This window comes from Staurois parvus, unplaced genomic scaffold, assembly GCF_062004578.1.
Source record: "Staurois parvus isolate SC_StPar_1 unplaced genomic scaffold, SC_StPar_1.0 ptg000017l, whole genome shotgun sequence".
Classification (NCBI taxonomy): Eukaryota; Metazoa; Chordata; class Amphibia; order Anura; family Ranidae; genus Staurois; species Staurois parvus.
Genome location: NW_028317813.1, coordinates 17,459,362 through 17,472,179, shown reverse-complemented (window position 1 = coordinate 17,472,179; position 12,818 = coordinate 17,459,362).

The window sequence follows — 12,818 nt, the reverse complement described above, 5'->3', positions numbered from 1 at the left end:
TCCTCCCCCTGATACCAACGATGGAGCACTATTCCTCCCACTGACACCAGTGATGGGGGTGCTATTTCTCCCACTGACACCAATGACGGGGCACTATTCCTCCCACTGACACCAATGACGGGGCACTATTCCTCCCACTGACACCAATGACGGGGCACTATTCCTCCCACTGACACCAATGACGGGGCACTATTCCTCCCACTGACACCAATGACGGGGCACTATTCCTCCCACTGACACCAATGACGGGGCACTATTCCCCCCACTGACACCTATGACGGGGAACTATTCCTCCCACTGACACCTATGATGGGGCACTATTCCTCCCACTGACACCTATGATGGGGCACTATTCCTCCCACTGACACCAATGATGGGGCACTATTCCTACCACTGACACCAATGATGGGGCATTATTCCTACTACTGATACCAATGATGGGGCACTATTCCTCCCATTGACATCAGTGATGGGACACTATTCTTCCCATTGACACCAACGATGAGGCACTATTCCTCCCCCCACTGACACCAACGATGAGGCACGATTCCTCCCCCCACTGACACCAACGATGAGGCACGATTCCTCCCCCCACTGACACCAACGATGGGGCACGATTCCTCCCCCCACTGACACCAACGATGGGGCACGATTCCTCCCCCCACTGACACCAACGATGGGGCACGATTCCTCCCCCCACTGACACCAACGATGGGGCACTATTCCTCCCCCCACTGACACCAACGATGGGGCACTATTCCTCCCCCCACTGACACCAACGATGGGGCACTATTCCTCCCCCCACTGACACCAACGATGGGGCACTATTCCTCCCCCCACTGACACCAACGATGGGGCACTATTCCTCCCCCCACTGACACCAACGATGGGGCACTATTCCTCCCCCCACTGACACCAACGATGGGGCACTATTCCTCCCCCCACTGACACCAACGATGGGGCACTATTCCTCCCCCCACTGACACCAACGATGGGGCACTATTCCTCCCCCCACTGACACCAACGATGGGGCACTATTCCTCCCCCCACTGACACCAACGATGGGGCACTATTCCTCCCCCCACTGACACCAACGATGGGGCACTATTCCTCCCCCCACTGACACCAACGATGGGGCACTATTCCTCCCCCCACTGACACCAACGATGGGGCACTATTCCTCCCCCCACTGACACCAACGATGGGGCACTATTCCTCCCCCCACTGACACCAACGATGGGGCACTATTCCTCCCCCCACTGACACCAACGATGGGGCACTATTCCTCCCCCCACTGACACCAACGATGGGGCACTATTCCTCCCCCCACTGACACCAACGATGGGGCACTATTCCTCCCCCCACTGACACCAACGATGGGGCACTATTCCTCCCCCCACTGACACCAACGATGGGGCACTATTCCTCCCCCCACTGACACCAACGATGGGGCACTATTCCTCCCCCCACTGACACCAACGATGGGGCACTATTCCTCCCCCCACTGACACCAACGATGGGGCACTATTCCTCCCCCCACTGACACCAACGATGGGGCACTATTCCTCCCCCCACTGACACCAACGATGGGGCACTATTCCTCCCCCCACTGACACCAACGATGGGGCACTATTCCTCCCCCCACTGACACCAACGATGGGGCACTATTCCTCCCCCCACTGACACCAACGATGGGGCACTATTCCTCCCCCCACTGACACCAACGATGGGGCACTATTCCTCCCCCCACTGACACCAACGATGGGGCACTATTCCTCCCCCCACTGACACCAACGATGGGGCACTATTCCTCCCCCCACTGACACCAACGATGGGGCACTATTCCTCCCCCCACTGACACCAACGATGGGGCACTATTCCTCCCCCCACTGACACCAACGATGGGGCACTATTCCTCCCCCCACTGACACCAACGATGGGGCACTATTCCTCCCCCCACTGACACCAACGATGGGGCACTATTCCTCCCCCCACTGACACCAACGATGGGGCACTATTCCTCCCCCCACTGACACCAACGATGGGGCACTATTCCTCCCCCCACTGACACCAACGATGGGGCACTATTCCTCCCCCCACTGACACCAACGATGGGGCACTATTCCTCCCCCCACTGACACCAACGATGGGGCACTATTCCTCCCCCCACTGACACCAACGATGGGGCACTATTCCTCCCCCCACTGACACCAACGATGGGGCACTATTCCTCCCCCCACTGACACCAACGATGGGGCACTATTCCTCCCCCCACTGACACCAACGATGGGGCACTATTCCTCCCCCCACTGACACCAACGATGGGGCACTATTCCTCCCCCCACTGACACCAACGATGGGGCACTATTCCTCCCCCCACTGACACCAACGATGGGGCACTATTCCTCCCCCCACTGACACCAACGATGGGGCACTATTCCTCCCCCCACTGACACCAACGATGGGGCACTATTCCTCCCCCCACTGACACCAACGATGGGGCACTATTCCTCCCCCCACTGACACCAACGATGGGGCACTATTCCTCCCCCCACTGACACCAACGATGGGGCACTATTCCTCCCCCCACTGACACCAACGATGGGGCACTATTCCTCCCCCCACTGACACCAACGATGGGGCACTATTCCTCCCCCCACTGACACCAACGATGGGGCACTATTCCTCCCCCCACTGACACCAACGATGGGGCACTATTCCTCCCCCCACTGACACCAACGATGGGGCACTATTCCTCCCCCCACTGACACCAACGATGGGGCACTATTCCTCCCCCCACTGACACCAACGATGGGGCACTATTCCTCCCCCCACTGACACCAACGATGGGGCACTATTCCTCCCCCACTGACACCAACGATGGGGCATTATTCCTCCCCCTGATACCAACGATGGGGCTGCTATTCCTCCCACTGACACCAGTGATGGGGGTGCTATTCCTCCCACTGACATCAATGATGGGGCACTATTCCTCCCACTGACACCAATGATGGGGCACTATTCCTCCCACTGACACCAATGACGGGGCGCTATTCCTACCACTGACACCAATGAAGGGGCGCTATTCCTCCCATTGACATCAGTGATGGGACGCTATTCCTCCCACTGACACCAATGATGGGACGCTATTCCCCCCACTGACACCAATGATGGGGCGCTACTCCTCCCACTGACACCAATGATGGGGCGCTATTCCTCCCACTGACACCAATGATGGGGCGCTATTCCTCCCACTGACACCAATGACGTGGCACTACTCCTCCCACTGCAAAATTACAGTTATGAAGTAGCAACGAAAATAATATTATGGTTGGGGGTCACCACAACATGAGGAACTGTATTAAGGGGTTGCGGCATTAGAAAGGTTGAGAACCACTGGTGTAGAGGATAGATAGCAGACAATGGATACCCCATAGTAAGCCTATGGATGATGTCATTGCCCAGGCTCTGCGGCTGTTGTCGGCGATCTCTCCTCTTCACTGAAGCTGGCGCTGGAGAGATCATTTGACCAGACTGCAGTGACTTCAGCATAGGTCAGTATATAGTATCTTTCCTTTTACAGGTTAGACATTATAGACTTAGAATTGGGGTGGGAGTAAATTTAAGCATAGTTTTGTTATGACTGAACCTTTAACAAAGTTCACTTTTTTTTAATATCTGCCTGGACTTCAGCCTTTTTTCTGTCATTTACATGAGCAGATGAAGGGACAGTTTTTTTTGGTTCAAAAATTTTTATTGCAGTTTCACAAAGCAGCGAACACAGTAAAATAATTATTCAACATTAATTGGTGAATACTTCCACTGTAAAGATCTAAAAGCTTGATGATCACAAATAACTAAACCCTAGTATTTGCAGGCTGAGGCATTATTAATGCAGAACATTAACATTTACATAATGAAAGAAAAAGTACAGAAGGAAGGAGGGGAGGGGTTTTTAGCTGCTGGGAGAAACTGCACATTCCAAGGTTGTCACAGCTTAGTATATGCAGGGATCCTATCATGCAAGGTAGCTTCAATCTTGCCATAAATCATGGCCTGTGTGACCTTATTCCTAGTCTTGGTAATACATAGTTTAGATGTTTTCCAGGCCTTCACTAACATCTGCTTAGCAGCAGTAGCGACCTTCAGGAGATGCTTAAATTGACTTTTAGGGAGCACAAAGGTATTTTTCTATTAAGAAGAGCAACTGTTGGCTCCAGAGACTGTGATCTTCCAAAAAAATGTTGAGAACATCTCAAATACTTTAGCTCAGAAAGTGAGCACTAGAGGGCACATCCACCACATGTGGGGATGTGTACTAGCACCCCATAATCCCTGAAACAAGCTGGTGACTAGGGAAGGAACTTGTTTATACAGGCAGGGACGGGATACCACAGAGACCATGAATGAACGTTCCAGAGCAACCACGTTCTGTGAGCAGGACCTAGTTGCTGTCCAAATGTCTGTGCAGTCTTCGGGTTCTAAATCTACAACGAGATAAGTAGTCATTTCTGATCATGACAGGGAGGAGGAGGGTAAAATGTAGCTAATATATCGGAATAACAACCATGAGAGGACTTGGTGAGTAGTAGTTTAACGCACATACACTATATTGCCAAAAGAATTCGGATGTCTGCCTTTACATGCACATGAACTTTAATGGCATCCCAGTCTTAGTCCATAGGGTTCAATATTGAGTTAGCCCACCCATTGCAGATATAACAGCCTAAAATCTTGTGCGAAGGCTGTCCACAAGGTTTAGGAGTGTGTCTATGGGAATGTTTGACCATTCTTCCAGAAGCGCATTTGTGAGGTCAGGCACTGATGTTGGACTAGAAGGCCTGGCTCGCAGTCTCTGCTCTAATTCATCCCAAAGGTGTTCTATTGGGTTGAGGTCAGGACTCTATGCAGGCCAGTTCCTCCACCCCAAACTAACTCATCCATGTATTTATGGACATTGCTTTGTGCTCTGGGGGCCTTCCCCAAACTGTTCCCACAAAATTGGGAGCATGAAATTGCCCAAAATGTTGGTGCCTTAAGAGTTCTCTTCACTGGAACGAAGGGGCCAACCCCTGGAAAACAACCCCACACCATAATCCCCCCTCCACTAAACTTTACATTTGGCACAATGCAGTCAGGCAAGTACTGTTCTGGCAACCGCCAAACCCAGACATGTCCATCAGATTGCCAGACAGAGAAGTGTGATTCATCACTCCAGAGAATGTTTCCACTGTTCTAGAGTCTAGTGGCGGCGTGCCTTACACCACTGCATCCGACGCTTTGCATTGCACTTGGTGATGTAAGGCTTGGATGCAGCTGCTCAGCCATGGAAACCCATTCCATGAAGCTCTCTACGCACTGTTGTGCTAATCTGAAGGTTACACAAAGTTTGGAGGTCTTTAGCTATTGACTCTGCAGACAGTTGGCAACTACTGCACACTGCGCTGACCCAACTCTGTCATTTTAGGACCCGCCAGTTGGTAGAGGTGAGTAAGATTCAAAGCGAACCAGGAAACAAAAGATTGTGGCAACTCAATTGCTGGGCAAAATACAGTAAGGTCCATAAATATTGGGACATCGACACAATTCTAACATTTTTGGCTCTATACACCACCACAATGGATTTGAAATTAACAATATGTGCTTTAACTGCAGACTGTCAGCTTTAATTTGAGGGTATTTACATCCAAGTCAGGTGAACGGTGTAGGAATTACAACAGTTTGCATATGTGCCTCCCACTTGTTAAGGGACCAAAAGTAATGGGACAGTTGGCTTCTCAGCTGTTCCATGGCCAGGTGTGTGTTTATTCCCTCATTATCCCAATTACAATGAGCAGATAAAAGGTCCAGAGTTCATTTCAAGTGTGCTATTTGCATTTGAAATCTGTTGCTGTCAACTCTCAAGATGAGATCCAAAGAGCTGTCACTATCAGTGAAGCAAGCCATCATTAGGCTGAAAAAACAAAACAAACCCATCAGAGAGATAGCAAAAACATTAGGCGTGGCCAAAACAACTGTTTGGAACATTCTTAAAAAGAAGGAACGCACCGGTGAGCTCAGCAACACCAAAAGACCCGGAAGACCACGTAAAACAACTGTGGTGGATGACCGAAGAGTTCTTTCCCTGGTGAAGAAAACACCCTTCACAACAGTTGGCCAGCTCAAGAACGCTCTCCAGGAGGTAGGTGTATGTGTGTCAAAGTCAACAATCAAGAGAAGACTTCACCAGAGTGAATACAGAGGGTTCACCACAAGATGTAAACCATTGGTGAGCCTCAAAAACAGGAAGGCCAGATTAGAGTTTGCCAAATGACATCTAAAAAAGCCTTCACAGTTCTGGAACAACATCCTATGGACAGATGAGACCAAGATCAACTTGTACCAGAGTGATGGGAAGAGAAGAAAATGGAGAAGGAAAGGAACTGTTCATGATCCTAAGTATACCACCTTATCAGTGAAGCGTGGTGGTAGTGTCATGGCGTGGGCATGTATGGCTGCCAATGGAACTGCTTCTCTTGTATTTATTGATGATGTGACAGCTGACAAAAGCAGCAGGATGAATTCTGAAGTGTTTCAGGCAATATTATCTGCTCATATTCAGCCAAATGCTTCAGAACTCATTGGACGCCGCTTCACAGTTCAGATGGACAATGACCCAAAGCATACTGCAAAAGCAACCAAAGAGTTTTTTTTAAGGGAAAGAAGTGGAATGTTATGCAATGGCCAAGTCAATCACCTGACCTGAATCCGATTTGAGCATGCATTTCACTTGCTGAAGACAAAACTGAAGGGAAAATGCCCCAAGAACAAGCAGGAACTGAAGACAGTTGCAGTAGAGGCCTGGCAGAGCATCACCAGGGATGAAACCCAGCGTATGATGATGTCTATGCATTCCAGACTTCAGGCTGTAATTGACTGCAAAGGATTTGCAACCAAGTATTAAAAAGCAAAAGTTTGATTTATGATTATTATTCTGTCCCATTACTTTTGGTCCCTTAACAAGTGGCAGGCACATATGCAAACTGTTGTAATTCCTACACCGTTCACCTGATTTGGATGTAAATACCCTCACATTAAAGCTGACAGTCTGCAGTTAAAGCACATCTTGTTTCATTTCAAATCCATTGTGGTGGTGTATAGAGCCAAAAAGTTTAGAATTGTGTCGATGTCCCAATATTTATGGACCTGACTATAGATGTCAGTGAAGAAAAAAAGAAAGATAGTGGACAATGCAGGGATTTTACATTTCTGGCAAACCATAGGCATAAGGGCTGAAGGGATATAGGGTTTGACAGTTTGACACATTCCAAAAGAATGATTCTATAAAGAGATATAGATATATATTAAAAATAGTGGAGTGTGATTTGCTGCAAAAAATACTTAGTGTTCCCACACGCAATATACATTAAAAATAAAATCCAATAGTGTTGCACTACTTATAACATTTAAACATACAATGATGATGCAAAAATAAATACAGTGCTCAAGTGCAAGAAAATAATATAACAAATCATCAGAGTCTTTCAGTGCTCAATCAGCCCAAGGCCATAAATTCTTGTGCTTCCACTAATAGTGCTCCACACCAAAATGAATTTAGTGACCCTCCACCTGAAATAGATTGGCCGCTCACCTCAGGTTGTGGACCTATATAGCAACATAGGCCTAAAAAGCATGATCATTCCATACACAAACTCCAGATGGCAGCGAAGGAGTTGTACTGTATAGCATCAAGGATGGTAATGACGATCACCCACAGAAACCTCCTCACCACTCAGCCTCAGCATATAAAGAGAGAACAGCCTCCAATAGTGTAAACCATTTAATACACACAAAATGAGCATAACAACAAAGTATGCACTCACAATATAGCAGAATATAAAATGCGTATCAACATAAAACCCTGAACTTCCGATCTGTGGTTCCTTAACTGGAAGTGGTGTCACTAAGCTCCACCCCCATGTGTTATGTCACCAACCCACGTGCAGACTTTCAGGTTTAATTCAAGGGGTTTAACATAAATAACAAGTACAAATTTTAGGAACTGCAACTATTTTTATACACAGTTCCTCCATTTTCAGGGGCTCACATGTAATTGGACAAATGAATATAATTATAAATAAAATGTTAATTTATTATATTTTGTTGAGAATCCTTTACTGGCAATGACTGCCTGAAGACTGCAACCCATGGACATTAGCAAAGACTGGGTTTCCTCCTTTCTGATGCTTTGCAAGTGAAATGTGTGTTCAATTGGGTTGAGATCAGGTGATTGACTTGGCCATTGCAGAATATTCCACTTCTTCTCCTTCCAAAGCTCCTAGGTTGCTTTTGCAGTGTGTTTTGGATCACTGTCCTGTACTGTGAAGTGCTGCCCAATCAACTGTGCTGCATTTGGCTGAATCTGGGCTGACAGTATATCTTTAAACACTGCAGAATTAATCTGGCTGCTTCTGTCACATCAATAAACACCAATGACCCAGTGCCACTGGAAGCCATGCATGCCCACGCCATCACACTGCCTCCACCATGTTTTACAGATGATGTTGTGTGCTTTGGATCGTAAGCTGTTCCAAGCCTTCTCCACATTTTTTTTTTCTTCCCATCAGACTGGTACAGATTAATCCTAGTTTCATCTTTCCAAAGAATGCTTTTCCAGAACTGGTCTGGCTTTTTTAGATGTTTTTTGGCAGTCTAATCTGGCTTTTCTATTATTCAGGCTTATGAATGGTTTGCACCTTGTGGTGAACCCTCTGTATTTGCTCTCGTGAAGTCTTCTCTTGATTGTAGTCTTTGACAATGATACGCCAACCTCCTGGAGAGTGTCCTTCACTTGTCTGGATGTTGTGAATGGGTTTTTCTTTACCATAGAGAGGATCCTGTGATCATCCACCATTGTTGTCTTCCATGGACGTCCATGCCTTTTTATGTTGCTGAGCTCACCAGTGAGTTCTTCTTTCCTCAGAATGTACCAAACTGTTGATCAGCCACTCCTAATGTTGCTGCTATCTCTGCTGTTTTGTTTTTGAAGCCTTACAATGGCCTGTTTCAATTGCATGGACAGCTCTTTTGAACGCATGATGTATGTTCACAGCAATAGATTCAAAATGCAAATATGACACTTAGAATCAACTTCAGACCTTTTACCTGCTTAATTGATGAAAAAATAGTGGAGTAGCCCACACCTGGCCATGAAACTGTTTTTGATTCAATTGTCCAATTACTTTTGGTCCCTTTGAAAAAACGGGGGGATGGCTACTCTTAAGAGCTGTAAGTCCTAAACCCTTCCTCCAATTTGGATGTACATACCCTCAAAATTAAACCTTAGAGTGTGCAATTACAGCCCATATCCGTTAAATAACTATAGCTTCAATATGTTTTGGTAAATACCTAAAAAAAAAACTAAAATCTGTGCCTGTGTCCAAATATATATGGACCTAACTGTAGGTCCACAACCTGAGGTAAGCAGCCATCCTATTTCCGGTGGAGGGTCACTGAATTCATTTTGATGAGGAGCACTGTTAGTGGAAGCATAAGAATTTATGGCCTTTGGGCTGATTGAGCACTGAAAGACTTTTTGATTCTTTATATTTTCTTGCACTTGAGCACTTTTTTATTTATTTTTGCATTATCATTGTAGCACAACACTATTGGATTTTATTTTAGTCCAAGAGAATAAGCCATTGTAAACTGTCTGTAGAGAGGGGTTCACAGTCCACTGCTTTGATTCTCACCCACAGGGGAATTTACTAAGTGGCATTATACTTAATCAGTTGAGCCATTTGCAATATAAAATCGTAACTGGAAAAATGGGGCAAGGCCTCTACCACCCCTCATTCTGGGTAAGTATAACATAGTATTCAGCAACCAAGGTTTAATGAGCACCCATACATATTGTAGCACCTGTCATGATAGGATCCAGAAGAAGTAGGCCAGTATTGAGATTGGGAGAGCACAGAAGAGAGCGAGAATATTTTTGGCAACAGGGTAGTTTTTACAGTGGCCACTCTGCCTAGCCCCTAGTGTTCCAGTCTGCTGGCTCCCTTTTGTGTGGTCCACCATGTCGTAAGATGGGTGCTGCTAGCTGTTGGTCACCTGTGGGTCACCTGTGGACTCTGCGGACTAAGGTGCTGGCATAAAAATGGTACTGTCAGGTGGATTGATCTCCACAATCCAGGAGCACATGATCAGGTAGGGTTAATTTTCACTGCTGCTGCTGCTGCTGCACTGACTTAACAGTGTGGACAGGGGGTAAAAAAAAAAAATAATGCTACTGACCACCCATGCATGAGACAGAGGGACCATTAATGCGGGGGTGAAAAACACTGCAACTGACCATCAAACTATGAGGAGAGTAACCACTTGCCCTCCAGAGGATTTACCCCCCTTCCTGACCAGGCCATTTTTGCGATACAGTGCTGCATTACTTTAACTGACAACTGCACGGTCACGCAACATTGCACTGAAATTAAATTTGTCCTTTTTTTCCCCACAAATTGAGCTTTCTTTCGGTGGTATTTGATCACCTGTGCGTTTATTTTTTGACCGACAAATTTGAGAAAAAGCAACATTTTTGACTTTTTGCTATTAAACATGTCCAGTAAAAAAATTAAATCTAATTTTGTCATAAATTTAGGCCAAAATGTATTCTGCTACAAGTCTTTGCTAAAAAAAAAAAAAGAAAATCCCAACACATGTAAATTAATTGGTTTATGTGAAAGTTATAGCGTCTACAAATCGTGGTACAGTTGTGTTCAAAATAATAGCAGTGTGTTGAAAAAATTGAATAAAGCTCAAATTCTTCTAATAGCTTTTATTTCTATACACACAAATGCATTGGGAACAATACACATTCTATTCCAAATCAAAACATGAAGAAAAATATATCAAATTTGTGGTGTTCCTCTAAGAAAAATTTAAGAAAAGTGAATATTAGACTGTTCAAAAAAATAGCAGCGTTTGTATTCTTCTTTACAAACTCAAACATTCACTATATAAACTGAAAAATGTTTGAAGATTTTGCTTTCCTTTGAATCACTTAATTAATATTTAGTTGTATAAGTACTGTTTCTGAGAACTGCTGTACATCTGTGTTTCATGGAGTCAACCAACTTCTGGCACCTGTGAACAGGTATTCCATCCCAGAATGATTGGACTACATTCCACAGTTCTTCTCTATTTCTTGGTTTTGCCTCAGAAACTGCATTTTTGATGTCACCCCACAAGTTTTCTATTGTTCTAAGATCGAGGGATTGGGCTGGCCGCTCCATAACGTCAATCTTGTTGGTCTGGAACCAAGATGTTGCACGTTCACTGGTGTGTTTGGGGTCGTTGTCGTATCCTGGAGATATTGCGGAGGTGAAGTCTACATGATTTTGTCAGCGATTGGATCTGGGGCTGGAAGGACGGATGGGAGTCTAGGATTACACCTAGTACCTTGGCGTGAGGGGATGGACTGAGGATGGAGTTAGCAATATTTATGGTGAAGTCAGTGGGGGTGGCGCGGGCAGGGAGGAATACTAGGAGCTCAGTTTTGGAAAGGTTGAGTTTGAGGAAGTGCAGTGACATCCAAGCCAATATGTTGCTTAGTAGGCTAGCGATGCGGGTGGAAACTGAAGGGGTGAGGTGAGGGGTAGACAGATTTGTGTGTCATCAGCATAGAGGTGGTAATTGAAGCCGTGGGAGTTTATCAAGTGACCAAGGGAGGAGGTGTAGATGGAGAAGAGAAGGGGTCCAAGAACAGAACCTTGGGGGACCCCTACAGAGAGAGGGAGTGAGGAGGAGGTGGCAGCGTTATAGGTAACACTGAAGGAGCGCTGCAATAGATAGGATGAGAACCAGGAGAGAGCGGAGTCACTGAAGCCAAAAGAGTGTCGTTTTTTGAGGAGGAGAGGATGGTCGAGTAGTAGGAGTATTGAATAGTGGACATTGGTTTTTGCAGTTAGGTCATTAGAGAGCTTTAGTAGGGCAGTTTCGGTGGAGTGTAGGGGGCGAAAGCCAGACTGTAAGGGGTCGAGAAGGTTGTTGTCAGTGAGGTGGGAGCTCAGACGATTGTAGACTAGGCGTTCTAGGAGTTTAGAGGTAAATGGCAGCAGGGAGATGGGTCTAAGGATGTTCAGGTTGGTGGGGTCTAGGGAGGGTTTTTTAAGTATGGGAGTGATGTGCGCGTGCTTCAGAGGGGAGGGGAATGCACCTGTAGAGAGGGAGAGATTGAAGATGTGAGTGAGGGAGCATAGGATGGAAGAGGAGGGTGACCGAAGGAGTTGTGAGGGGACAGGTGGTGAGGCGGGCTTCTGAGAAGACCTTAAGGACCTCTTTGGTGGTAGCGAGGTCAAAGGAGGAAAGTGTTGAGGGAGGTATGGTATGAGGAATGCTAAGTGGAGTGGGTGTCTGTGTAGTGGCGATGTCCCTACGAATTGTATCGATCTTGTTTTGGAAGTGGTGTGCAATGTCGTGGGCAGTGAGTGAGGCGCTGGGTGGTGGTGGGGGTAGAGAAAGTAGAGAGTTAAAGGTAGAGAAGAGCCGACAAGGACTCAAAGAGAAGGTATTAATGAGGGTGACAAAGTAAGCTTGTTTGGCAGCGTGAAGGGAGGAAGTGTATGTTAGGAAGGCAGATTTATAACGGGTGAACGCTTGGTGGGATTTGGTTTTACGCCATAATCGCTCCAGCGCACGACTGTGTCGTTTGAGATTTCGGGTGTGGTCAGTCTGCCAAGGGTGTAGAGGTCGGGGCCTGATTATTAACTTATTGAGGGTCTGTGGCGGGCATTCTGACACTGGGGGGAACGATCGGTCACTGACATGCCCAGTGACACTAATAC